The sequence below is a fragment of the Lutra lutra genome, chromosome 14, assembly GCF_902655055.1.
Source record: "Lutra lutra chromosome 14, mLutLut1.2, whole genome shotgun sequence".
NCBI lineage: Eukaryota > Metazoa > Chordata > Mammalia > Carnivora > Mustelidae > Lutra > Lutra lutra.
Genome location: NC_062291.1, coordinates 60,235,668 through 60,248,871, shown reverse-complemented (window position 1 = coordinate 60,248,871; position 13,204 = coordinate 60,235,668). Strand labels below are relative to the sequence as shown.

General features: G+C 43.5%; 1 protein-coding gene across 3 annotated transcripts in view; it reads left to right on the top strand.

Moving 5' to 3' along the window:
• Nucleotides 1-13,204, top strand: part of DNMBP (dynamin binding protein) — a 104,713-nt gene that overhangs the window by 67,137 nt on the left and 24,372 nt on the right. The window lies entirely within an intron of this gene.

Sequence of the window (13,204 nt, the reverse complement as noted above, 5' to 3'; positions counted from 1 at the left end):
TGTCTGATCTGCCTGATACCCTGATTCAGATTCTGGGGAGAGTAAGTACAAGTGACTCAGCTGGTGTTTTTTAGTTCCTCCTCATCATATGAACTAACCATTCATTGATCTGGGTACAAACCCGTGGTCCAGAATGGTAGAGGTGTGTCCGGGAGGGGGGTCACTTGGTGTAAATCATTGCCACGGAGACTGCCAAACCTGCCCATTTGGGATGGGGTGAGCTCTGGAGTGTCCCAGTTCTGAGGCTGGCTGGCCCACACCAACCCCCGCATTTGGAACTGGGTGGAGGTGTCTTTTGGCTGTCACAGTGGCAGGTGCAGGGAACTACTCGTTTAGAAGGCAAGGACCAGGGACGCAAAATGTTTTCAGTGTGTAGACCTGTCCTATCCAATGAAGAATTGTCCTGTCCAGAGTGCCAGTTGTGTCCCCACTGAGACACTGGAGAAGATAGATAAGACTTGTGCCTGCCTTCAGGCACTTGCAGTTTTGAACAGAAAACAGCATATAAACAAATAGTTAAAATACAATTTTGTAAGTCCCTTAAGGGGAACTGTTAGATACCTTTCCCCTACTTGCCCTACCACCCGTGTAACCTTGTGTAAAGCATTTAATCTCACGAGCCTCAGTTTCTTTATCAATAAAACGAGCTGATATGCCTACATGACAGTATTGTGAAGATTAAGTGAGTTTATAGATATCTACATACCTTGAACAGTCCAGTAGAGCCTGGTGGGTGGGAATGCTAAATAAACATAAGCCACCACTGTCGCTTCACCAGCACAGAGATCCCATTTGACCACAGTTCAACAGGGATTTAGTAGCCAGTACTTGTACTTAGCGCTGGACCAAGCATCAGGGGGTATCCAGAGAAGGGTGTCCCCCTACCCCCAGTATACACACAGGACTTTACAGACCAGGTGAAGAGGTAAAATGTAAAACAGTCCTGTACTATGGTACAGAATTGTACCATCTAGACAGTGAATGCTAGGGACAGTCAGAAGGGGGAAAGCTCAGTGCTTATCTGAGTTAGGGGAGAAGGCTTTAGGAAGGTGTTTGAACTTGAGCTAAAGCTGAAGAGAGTAATGGAGGTTGACCTAGGCAGAGAGAAGCAGGGGGAGCATTCCCGGTTGGGGAAACTTTATGAGCAAGGTTACATAATTGTGGTGACAGAGAAACATAGTGTGGGGAGCACTGAAGTACTGAAGTCTCAGAAACCAGATGGCAGTTTGGACCAGAGCTTGAGGAATAAGGTGGGCTAGGCGTGCATGGGGTGCATCATCCTCTCAGATGTAATCACTGAAACTCTGCCTAGATGCCTTCTGTGAGGCAAAGAGTGACTGGGGAGAAGAGCAGGTATCTGAGAACCAAGCCACAGTTTGGGGGCAGACAGAGGAGGGATAGGGAGAGATCATGTGAGGAGGTCAGGAGAAAACCAGAGAATTTACCTTCAATATGTGTATTTTTTATTAGCATATAATGTATTATTTGCTTCAGGGGTACAGGTCTGTGATTCATTGGTCTTAATTCACAGTGCTCACCATAGCATACACCCTCCCCAGTATCCATCCAGCCTCCCCATTCCTCCCACCCTTCTCCCCTCCAGCAACCCTCAGTGTGTTTCCTGTGATAAAGAGTCTCTTATGGTTTGTCTCCCTCTTTGGTTTCATCTTGTTTCACTTTTCCCTCTCTCTCCCTATGATTCTTTGTCTTGTTTCTCAAATTCCTCCTATCAGTGAGATCATATGATAATTGTCTTTCTCTGATTGACTTATTTTGCTTAGCATGATAGCCTCTGGTTCTATCAATGTCATTGCAAATGGCAAGATTTCATTTTCTGATGGCTGGATATACCACATCTTCTTTATCCATTCATTTGTTGATGGACATCTGGACTCTTTCCATAGTTTGGCTATTGTGGACATTGCTGCTATAAACATTGGGGTGCATGTGCCCCTCAGATCACTACATTTGTATCTTTAGGGTAAATACCCAGTAATGCAATTTCTGGGTCATAGGGTAGCTCTATTTACAACTTTTTGAGGAACCTCCATACTGTTTTCCAGAGTGGGTGCACCAGCTTGCATTCCCACCAACAGTGTAGGAGGGTTCCCCTTTTTCCGTATCCTAGCCAGCATCTGTCATTTCCTGGCTGGTTAATTTTAGCTGTTCTGACTGGTGTGAGGTGGTATCTCATTGTGGTTTTGATTTGTATTTCCCTGATACCAAGTGATGTTAAGCACTTTTTCACGTGTCGGCCTTTTGAATGTCTTCTTTGCACGTATGTCTGTTCATGTCTTCTGCCCATTTCTTGACTAGATTCTTTGTTCTTTGGGTGTTGAGTTTGATAAGTTCTTTATAGATTGGATACTAGCCCTTTATCTGATATGTCATATGCAAATATCTTCTCCCATTCTGTGGGTTGTCTTTTGGTTTTGTTGACTGTTTTCTTTGCTGTGCAAAGCCTTTGGTCTTGATGAAGTCCCAATAGTTCATTTTTGCTTGCCTTTGGTGATGGAAAACCAGAGAATTTAAAGTAAGAGAGAATGGCCAATGCTTTGAAGAGCCCCAGGGAAATGCCGTTGGATTTGTCGAGGAGGTTACCTGTTGACTGAAAAGACAATATTGATGTAACAGTGATGACTCAGAATTACTTTCAGAGGATTTCTATGGGGGATGAGGTTATAGAAGGAGCGCATGAAGATCACTCTTTCAAGACCTTTGGCAAAAAGAATCAAAGACCTGTGACTGTAGCTGAGGGGTCACAGAGTTGGACAAAGCTTTCCTGTGCTTACTTTTTACAATCAGGGTGGTATTGCTTATTGGAGGACAGATGGTAGGCAGGAGGGAAAGGAGAAGGAAAGGGTAAATATGTGGAGGCAAAAGACATATCTGGGGGGCCATATTTACCCAAAGGTTAGGAGATGACTGAAGCCTGAGAGGAAATAAGGCCCTCCTGAGTTTGGAATGATCCAGTCTGGTAGATTCCCACCAAACCCAGAGACCTTGCCCTGGCATCGGGAGCTGTGTCCTCAAGCTAGGTTGTCTGTTTCCTCTACGAGCTGTCCCCTAAATTGTCTTTGTAGAATGTTTCATCAGCAACATAGGAAGATTGGCCTGGGATGATGGCAGGTCTCTGTAAAAGCAAGAGATCTCAAGGAAAGGCAAGCTGTTGGGGGTGGATAGGAAGAAGAGCTCTTGAGGACCATCTTTCATGCAGACCAGAGGATGTTAGAGGGCGCAGCGGGAGGATGGGTGAATCAAAGCAGCTAACTTGCAAAACCACAGCAGGCCTGGCCTTAAATAGGATGTCAAAGTGAGAACCTAGGAACTTGACTCACCCACAGAGTAGATGCCCCAGAATTTTCCAAATTGGTACTTCCCGAGAAACCAGGCAGTGCCCACACTGGGCATGACCATCAGGCTCTAATCGTGCCCACGCACAGTGATTATTGGTAGGAAGGGACATGTTTGCATACACGGTTCCACAGTGGACCTCATCCCACCATATCAAGAAACCCATATCTTCTAATTGTGAACTGAGAGGAGGCTGATGGAATATATTATGTTTCATTGACTCTAACCATCTACAACACCATCTATTGTAAGACACTGAAAAAGTTTAGGTACCATTAAAAAGACAACATCTAATTAAACTTTAACACACTATTGGAAAACACATCTTGCTTTTAGAGATGTTAAAATGTGAAAAAAAAATGTGCATCTTAGCATCTATTGAAATGTGAAGATGTTTCTACTTAGTGCTGATCTCACAGCGATACTTAGATGAAAAATATGGTAGAATTCCTCTAACTTTCCTCAGTGATTTGGAGATAGGAAATTCGATTTTTTTGGTCTCCAACCTCTGCCCCGCTTAGAGGAGGATGGAAACCTGATTTACCCACAGTGCCACAGGTCCTGAATTTTAACTAAAATTTTCATAAAACTTAGGATAGTTCATGATTTCTAAAAATCTTTGGATAATGTCTTGTATCCCAACAATAGCAGAGTAATGCTCAGGGCACTCTAAGTTACAATGATTGTTGCCATTTATTAAGTGCCACTTGCTGTGCTAAATCCTATAGATTAGGTATACATTAGGTACAGAAGTCCAGTAGCATCTAAGCTTTGTGATGGTGGTAAAGAGAGTATTTCCAGAACCTAGTAAGTTGGGATGTCATAGGTACTCAGTGAATGTGTGTTGTCAAATGGAATATTCTATTTTGGGGCACAGAATAGGTACACTAAACAGTAAGGGTTTTAATACATGTTCTGTTCCAAGTTGAGATAACTGCACTCTAGTCCTAGTTTTCCTATTTCCTTTTTCCTATTTATTACAATAAATGGATGTTGGATTTTTTTCCAATGTATTTTTTCCCCTGTCAATTGACTTGGTCCTATGATTTTTCTTCTTTTGCCTGTTGATGTGGTGAATTACATTGTTTGATTTTCAAAAGTTGAACCAGCATCATAATCCTAGAATAGATAAGACTTGGGAGTGTTAAAAAAAAAAAAAGATAAAATGGTACATATTATTTTGAAGACTTTATTTATTTATTTGACAGAGAGAGAGAGAGAGAGATCACAAGTAGGCAGAAAGGCAGGCAGAGAGAGAGTGGGAAGCAGGCTCCCTGCCAACCAGAGAGCCCGATGTGGGGCTCGATCCCAGGACCCTGGGATCATGACCAGAGCCCAAGGCAGAGGCTTTAACCCACTGAGCCACCCAGGTGCCCTGGTATGTATTATTTTGTATTGCTGCTCAAGAAGGGAAGTTTAGGGAAAAGACCGATGCAGGGACTAGAGAGGCTTTCATCTAGCTGGACTTAAAGGACAGGAGGTGAGGAGAAAGTTAGAAAGACAAGCTGGGCTTGTCATGTTCAAGGATGAGGAAGGGAACATATACTGGAAGTTGGCTTCACTGAGTTCCATAATAACAGCAGCAAGGACCCTGTCGTCAGGGCTTGGGAGACGAAGTGGCTGCCTGGGTGGATCCAAAGAGGCTTTACATACCAAGTGCCACTGCTTTGGGGACTAGTTAGTAGTTGATGTGGTTACTCCAAACTGAGATGAGTAAATGAAGTAATAAGGTAGCACGTCATGGAAGAGTTTAGATCTCGGAAGTGACCAACGAGTCCCAACCCCTTTGTTATATGTGTATGGAAACAACAACCCAGAGAGGTCCTGTAACATGTCTGAGATCACACAGGAAGGAGGGGAGGCAGGGCTAGATCCCAGGGCTTTTTTGAGTACTTTATTCACTGTACCTGCTCTCCTCTCAAGATCTTAGAAGCAGCTCCACTTACAGCTCAGAAATGGAAGCCAGAGGAGATAGAGAAGGAGAGAGGGACTACTCTCCTTCTCTACTACCCAGAGCTTGTTTAAACCAACACAGTACTTATGATTGGGTTCCCAGGGAAAACCTGACTTATATTTCCCTTGTATTGAGGTTTTATTTTTTTTCCCTATGTTTCAGCTAGAAAACAGATACTAGTAATATAATGTCGGATATCCTGAGTTTAATGAGATTTTACTATCAAAATATCGGATCACACTTGGAAAGAATCTTTGAGAGATTGGGTTCATTCTAATAAATATTACCAAAGCCCTTAATGCTTAAGTTCATTCTATTTTGCATTATTCGTTTGTTTCATGAATTTATGTTTTGCCTGTTCAAGTAGATTCATTAAATCAAATGGGAGTAACTTTAAGTACCACCAATTTTACCCTATCCCATTTGCTATTTCTGAACTCAGGAAAGATAACATAACTTTCCCGATGAGACTAAGGAAAGCTTTTGAGGGCATTTCAACTTTTTCTACTTGCCCAATGGCCTACCACTCTGCTTGGTAGCTCCCTATTAAATATTCATACAGTTTTATAGTTAGAACTTGAAAAGGATTATGATTCAGGGAAATTGATTGTGGGGGGGGATGCTCATTTATAAAGGATACATAAAATACTATGAAAGCAAGTGGAAGGAATAAAAATTAACTACCTCATAGAAGCTGAAAAGTCTAGTTTTATAGGGTAGGATAGAAAAATAGCCAGAGGGGCATGGACATGAGCAAATGGAACTATAATGCCAGGCATGGCCATGTGCGTACGGAGAAGACCTATAATCCAGAACAGACCTTGACCCCTCATGGGAAGCACAGGCCCTGGATGCTGGGTTTGAATATGCAGCTGTCTTAGCCCTGCGGTCACACACCAGCCATGTCATTGCTTTGTGCCCCTGTTTCCTCATTTGTAAAATGAGAGCAATAATAACTTCCCTCAAGAGACTTGGTAAATATAATATCAGGTGCGTGTGTGTTTAGATAATAAAGCTTTTCATATAGAGGTGTTTTGTTTTTTGTTTTTTGTTTTTTTGGCTGATTATAATCAAAATCTGCTTACTCAGCTGGTAATTTATTCTTGGTGGGCTATTTTATGAAAACTGTTTTTGCTCTCTTGATAATTCCACTTCTGCTGCCTAAAGATTAAGTAACAATAGTGCTGTCCCACCAGCAACACACCCCTCTAGGAGTGATGTGTATTAGTAAGTGTTCAAAAATGGTGCTTGAGTTGGTCCTAGAATTAAACTTTCCAGCCTAGCAGTATAGGAAAATGCAGACTTGGACATGGTGCACCTGACTCCTTGGTTCTTCCCAAGACCCGGATAGGATCTAGAAAAAGGAAGGGATAAATGAGAAGTTTTGAGCTGAGTTCCCCTTGGTGGAAACCCTCCCAGCAGGGACTGTGCTAGGGGCTACTTGCCAAAGTAGGTGGCAGTTACAGAGCAAAGGCCACAGGGAAAGTTTTTTCAGTTGCCTTTGAGATTTAGCTCCTAAAGGGGATCAATTCCTCTCTGAAGCTGGGTGGCCCTGAGTTTTGCAGGTGCTAAAGGTAAAGACGGGGTGGGGGCTGGAGTGGCAGGAAATGCGGGAAAACCAGGATTTCTGATTGCCCGGGTTGGGCCTGGGGAAGATGAGCAAATTTACAAAGACAGCCTGCTCGGGAGACTGTAGTGTTGTTACTTAAGCAGCATTTCCTGACCTACTGTCTTCCGCAGTTTACAGGGATGGGGCCAGCAAAGAGACCTCAGATCATTAAAAAGTGAAGAAAGAGTTTGCAATGGATTAACAGAGTAATTGAGAACTGTTGGTATTAGAATATTCTCATTTTATAGCAAATGTTCTCTCCTCCACCTTTTTACTCTTTGTCATATCAGCGTTACATGTTCACTGTAGAAATACTAGAAAACACAGCCCAAGAAAGGAAAAAAAAATCAGCACTTCCATCTCTGCCAAGACTTTCTCATTTTCAGATATACGCACTGAAAGTATTTTCCCTTTTTAACTAAATCGCAGTTTGTTCATAAACTCTTGTTATATGCTTTTTTCATTTAACCACACACAGACAACATTCCATGTTAAATAAAAATCTGTATCTCAGTGGCTATAATAGTATTTTGTCATACCGATATGCCATAATTTATTTAACCAGTTCCTTTTGGGAAGAAAGTTTGGCTGTTTCTGCTTAGGTCGTTCTGAATTTTTTTTACACATTGGGGAACATCCCTGCCTATGCATCTTGCGCATTTGCCCAACTACTGATGTATAATATCTTCCTAAAAGTAAACTTCTGGCTTAAAAGGTTTGACTTTTTTTATTTTAAGAAGTAGAGAAAGTAGGGGCGCCTGGGTGGCTCAGTCAGTTAAGCATCTGCCTTTGACTTAAGTCATGATCCCAGGATCCCAGGTTTGAGCCCCGTGTTGGGCTCCCTGCTCAGTGGGGAGACTGCTTCTCCCTCTCCCTCTACCCTTCCCCACTGCGCGTGCTCTCTCTCTTTCTTGCACTCCCTCTCGAATAAATAAAAATCTTTTTTTGAAGCAGTTTTTTTTTTTAGGATTTTATTTATTTATTTGTCAGAGGGAGAGAGAGAAAGAGCACAAGCAGGGGGAGTGGTAGGCAGAGGGAGAAGCAGGCTCCCCGCTGAGCGCTGAGCCCAGTGCTGGACTCAATCCCAGGACTCTGGGATCATGACCTGAGCCAAAGACAGGCTCTTAACCAACTGAGCCACCCATCTGCTCCTAAATAAAGAATATCTTAACAAAACAACAGTATTACAAGTTATTACCTGCTGCCCCGCCCCTTGAGGTGCCATGTCTGTCAGGGTTGACAAGACTGAGCTGAGGGTTCTTGAAGGGGGGGCTCCCCCCTTCCCTTAGGAAGATGATGACTCTGTAAGTCAGAAAGCCATCAGAAGACAGGATAAAATAAGCCTTTTCCTTGGTTTCACGTGTGTTCTGCTGTAAATTATCAGAATACTGTGGAATCGTTACCGTGCTTGACACCGCTAGATTGGATGCTGAGGGATTATTGATTCTGCCAAATGGGGTTTTACAGATACCCTCACATGAAGATATGCAGATGTGCTTACATATGTAATTGCTCATGGTGGGTGCTTCAGAGCCGCTCTGCTGTACTATTGGCTCCCCAGTGGCCACCAAAACCCCCAGGTAGAATTTGGGTCACCGCTGGCCTGACTTGCCCGCGGACACAGTAGCTGTGGGTCAGGGGCCGTAGCGGGCTCCAGTCCCAGCTGTGCTTACTGAGCCAGTTCATGGAGTTCTCCTTGTTCTTCGCCCGTGCAATGGGGATGATATGGTAGGGTTGTTAGGAGGATTAAATACCTTGGTGTTTGTAAAGTGCTGAGAACCGTGCGGGCCCTGTAAGAGTTGGTTAAAATACGAAGCTCCAAGGGGCTGCACGAGTGGGTGGAGGGAGGCCAGGACGGGCTCACCAGCCGGGGGATGGGGGGGGGGGTGCTCCCAGAGAGAACTGCCATTCCAGACGCAGCGTGAAGGGCTCTTTACCGAAAGCTGTCACCTCCAAGATTGCTCAAACTTTCACCAACAGAGACGTTTCTTAGTTAGCGTGACACCTGATTTTCAATTACTGGTGATACATTAATAGATTCTGGTGCGATGGAGAAGTGCGGGCTCAGCACTTTCAGAGCCTTCTGCCCCAGAGCCAGCTCCTGCCCTGATGCGGGTTTTCTTTTTTCCGCTCTTTTCCCTTCTCTCTCTCTCTTTTTTCTCTTTCTTTTTCTTTTTCTTTCTTTTTTTTTTTTTTTTAACGTAGTGGCCTCTTTTTCTGCAGCTTTCATTTCCTTGGTTTCTTTCAAAGTGTGAGTGCTTGAGAGCTGTGAGCAGGGCTCCCAGTCCTGTAAATCCCTCCGAGCTCTCCTTGCTGTGCTGGGCCCGGCCTGCTGGGATCTGCATTCTGCTGGCTACAGGGTAAGGCCCCAAAGTGGGAGGGCTGGGTCCCTGGACAGAGCTCTGGCCAGCGGGGAGGAGGGGGTGCTGCGGAAAGCCAGGTCCTAAGGCAGACAGAGTAGACAAGTGCCACCCACTTCACAGCATGGCCTCTTAAATGAGAGCTGGATGGGCCTTCAGAATTCTTCCCTAAAAAGCATCCCCCCAAAACAAAGCGTAGTGAGGGTGGGCAAAGTGAGAGGCAATACTCTTGATTAAAAACTCCTGAAGTGAAACTGTGACTGTTTCAGGAGCAGGAGAGGAAGGTGTGGAGTTTGAGCAAAGCTGGGCCTCACCCTGCAGCTCGTTCCCCAGGAGGATTCCAGCTCCGTCCTTTAGAACCGGCCCTGCCGTGATAGCCTTGGGGACTCGGGCGATTCATATGTAAATGTGGGAAAGCCTCGGGGAAATGCCTACCCTATTCAAAGGATTTGGGGGTTGCGGAGCATTCCAGAGCTCTGGCAAGATTCTGCTCTGCCTGTTACCCTGGGGCCCACACGTCCTCCCCCTGGCTGAGGCCCTCGGGCCCCGAAGGTGCGTCCCGGGGCACCAGAGCCCGCAGCAGCAGGTGGGGCAGCCTGAGCAGCTGGGGACCTTGCCGGTAGGTCAGAGACTTTCCTCGCCAAACCCAGAGCCAGCTTGCAGAGGAAGCCAGAAGTGAGTGGCTTTTTTCTGTGACCCTGCTTACAAGTGTGGCTTGTAGAGTTGAGGGAAGCTGCGGGGTTGCTGGACCCCCTCCTTACCCCACCGAGGAAGGAGCCTGGTGACACACGCTAACCTGCGGGGTGGGGGTCCGGAGAGTGGCTGCAATGGGGACTTTGTGCAGGTGGTGGGACCGGGAAGGGGAACAATAGGAAAGAAACAACCCCGCATGAACTGTTTGATCCGAGAGACTAATTTTGTGCAATCAGCTTTGGCTCCAGCCCCTGAATGCCTCTAGGGCCATCCCAGGAAGAAGGTGGGAGCTGGTCTGCACAGGGCAGTGTGGGCTGGTACTGGCCTCAGCCTCCTCCATGTGCTTCCTCAGCTTTTATTGTTTTGAGAGAAAAGTGGAGTGTTCCAGTATCTGGACAGACAGAGCATTTTGACTTGGTGCATTTTACCTAAATCTGGTGCAGAGAACACATTCTGGCCCGTGGTGGGAAAAGAACTAACTTGTGTCGAGTTATGGCCTTGTTATGGCCTCAACAGCTTGGCAAAGCAGGCACAATTACCCTCATTTTACAGATGAGGACATTGAGGCCCAGAGGTCAAAGTGGCCTCTGCCGGGGTTGCCCAGATAGAGCAGGGAAGAGCAGGGTTCCAAGACTGTCCACACTGCAGCTCGCTGAGCGAGGAGGCCCTCCTCTCTCACTCGGTCATCCCAGGCACTAAAATTTTATGTCAGAACTTTTTCCTTACGCAATACGTGGAATAATGGAAAAAGGGTTTTACATTTGGAGTCATTTCAAGCCAGGTATTTCTAGTTTGACTTAATCCTGAGAATTAGTATGTGTGTAGAGCTTGAGGGTCACCTACACCTTCAGAAACATGTAGAATTTTGTCAAAATTGCCGATACAGTCTACGAGGATTTTAAATCATGCTAAAGTGTTCTTGGTTTTCTCTTAAAGACGGTCCAAGAGTTTATAAATGCACCTGCCAAAAAAAAAAAAAAAAAAAAAGGAAAAAAGGAAGCATCACGCTGGTAGTTCAAAAGAATTGTTACCATTTCATTTTTCTTTTAATAAAAATAAAAATCCGAGTTTCTTAGTGTAGGTTGCTAGCTTTTGATTGATGAATACACTTAAGCTTTCAACTATTATAATTAATAGAATTTTGATTCCTGAGATTTGAATAGTTTCCAGGGAATTTTCAAGAGTTGAGGCAAATAAAGCCCTGACCTTTTCTAGTTGAGATTCCAGTCTAGGGAGGCAAATTGGTACAGGGTTAAGTGCATAGGATTTAGATTGAAATATATTTAGATTAAAATTCCAGCACTGCCATTTACTCACTACATAACCTGGGACAAGTTGGTCACCCTCTCAAAACCCACGTTTTCTATTAAATCAAGTAATAATAAAATAATAAGTTCAGAGTTTTGACATGAATATTAAATAAGTTCAGGGACATAAATAGGTAAATTGTATTGCCCTTGGTAGAAATTCAATAAATGTTCTCCCTTTCAGAGCTTTTTGTCCTGTATTAAAAATGAGTGTCTTCTAAAAGTAACATATAATTATGTTGTACACCTGAAGTAAGCATGTCAATTATTCCTAAATAAAAAAGATAATAAATTTTAAAAATGAGTTTCTCTTCTCAACTTGCTACTTATGGAACCATATTTGGGAGTGAGATCCTATTGCTTGTAATTGCAAAGAAAATTTGAAACAAGGCTATTGAAAATGAATTTTACGTATGCTACAATTAATTTGGGCCTATGATTTAGCATTCTTGTGAAATAAGAGTTATGCTTGAACTTCTGTCATTCGTTTGACCAAAAAAACTTCAAGAAAGATATTTTCCAATTATGTCTTTTTAAACTTTGTTTTGAATAGTATAAAATTTACACAATTGCAATAGTACCAAAAACCTCCTGTATATCCTTTATTCACATTCCACCGGTGTTTAACATTTTGTTGGGTTCTTGTGTTCATTCTCTACACACACACAGACACACACACACTTTTTTTCTGAGTATAGGTTTCATACATCGTGTCTTTTTGTAAGCTTCCATGTGTGCATTTTGTATGAACCATGGATGTCATACATGACCACATAGATTTGCCATTTTAGGAAATTTTTCACTGATTTAATCATTTATCTAATTTATAGTCTATATTACAACTTCACCAATTGCCCTAGTAATGTCCTTTGTAGTATTTTTTCCCCCAGATCAGGACCCAGTTCATATTCACACATGGCATTTATATATCATCTCCTCAGTCATCTTCGATTGGGAACTGTCTCTCAGGCTTTGCTTGCTTGCTTGCTTGCTTTAAGTAAACTGTACACCCAGTGGGGGGCTCAAACTCATGACCCCCAGATCAAGAGTCACAGGCTCCACCAATTGGGGAGCCTCTGCTTTTCTTTTTTTTTTTTTTTTTTAAAGATTTTATTTATTTATTTGACAGAGAGATCACAAGCAGGCAGGGAGGCAGACAGAGAGAGGAGGAAGCAGGCTCTCTGCAGAGCAGAGAGCCCGACGCGGGGCTCGATCCCAGGACGCCGGGATCATGACCTGAGCCGAAGGCAGAGGCTTTAACCCACTGAGCCACCCAGGCGCCCCCCCTGCTTGTCTTTCATAACGTGACATTTTGGAAAAATACAAATCCTCAGACTGCATGTGTCTGCTGTTTCCTCAAGATTTGTTTCAGATTTATGCATTTTTGACGGGAATACCACATAAGGGATATGTGTTGTTTCCAGATATGACAAATGGGAAAACATGATGTCTGTTTGCCCCTTATTGGTGATGTGAATTTTGTTTACTCATTGACCATATTCTCCCTTTCTCCACTATATATAGTCACTATTTTTTCATTTTTGTAATTAATAAGTAATTTGTAATAACGATCTCAAAACTGCAAATATCCTGATCATCAGACCCCACCATCAACACCAGAAACACCCATTGAGGATTTATGCCTGCACCACATTTTATTCTGATCATTGCAAAATGCTGGTTTTCTAATTCCCATCATTTCTTCTATATTTATTAGTTGACATTATACCATAAGCAAAAACATTGTCCTCTCCCCATTTATTTACATACTTATATGTTATCAATATGAATTCATGGATTCTTAGTCAATGGATTATAGTCTATAGCTTATTTACTTTGATACTCAAATTATACCAGATTTGGCCAGTGGGAGCCGCGTTAAGCCACCTCCATGCCTTTTGGAAATAGCTTCATCATTTTGTTGGGC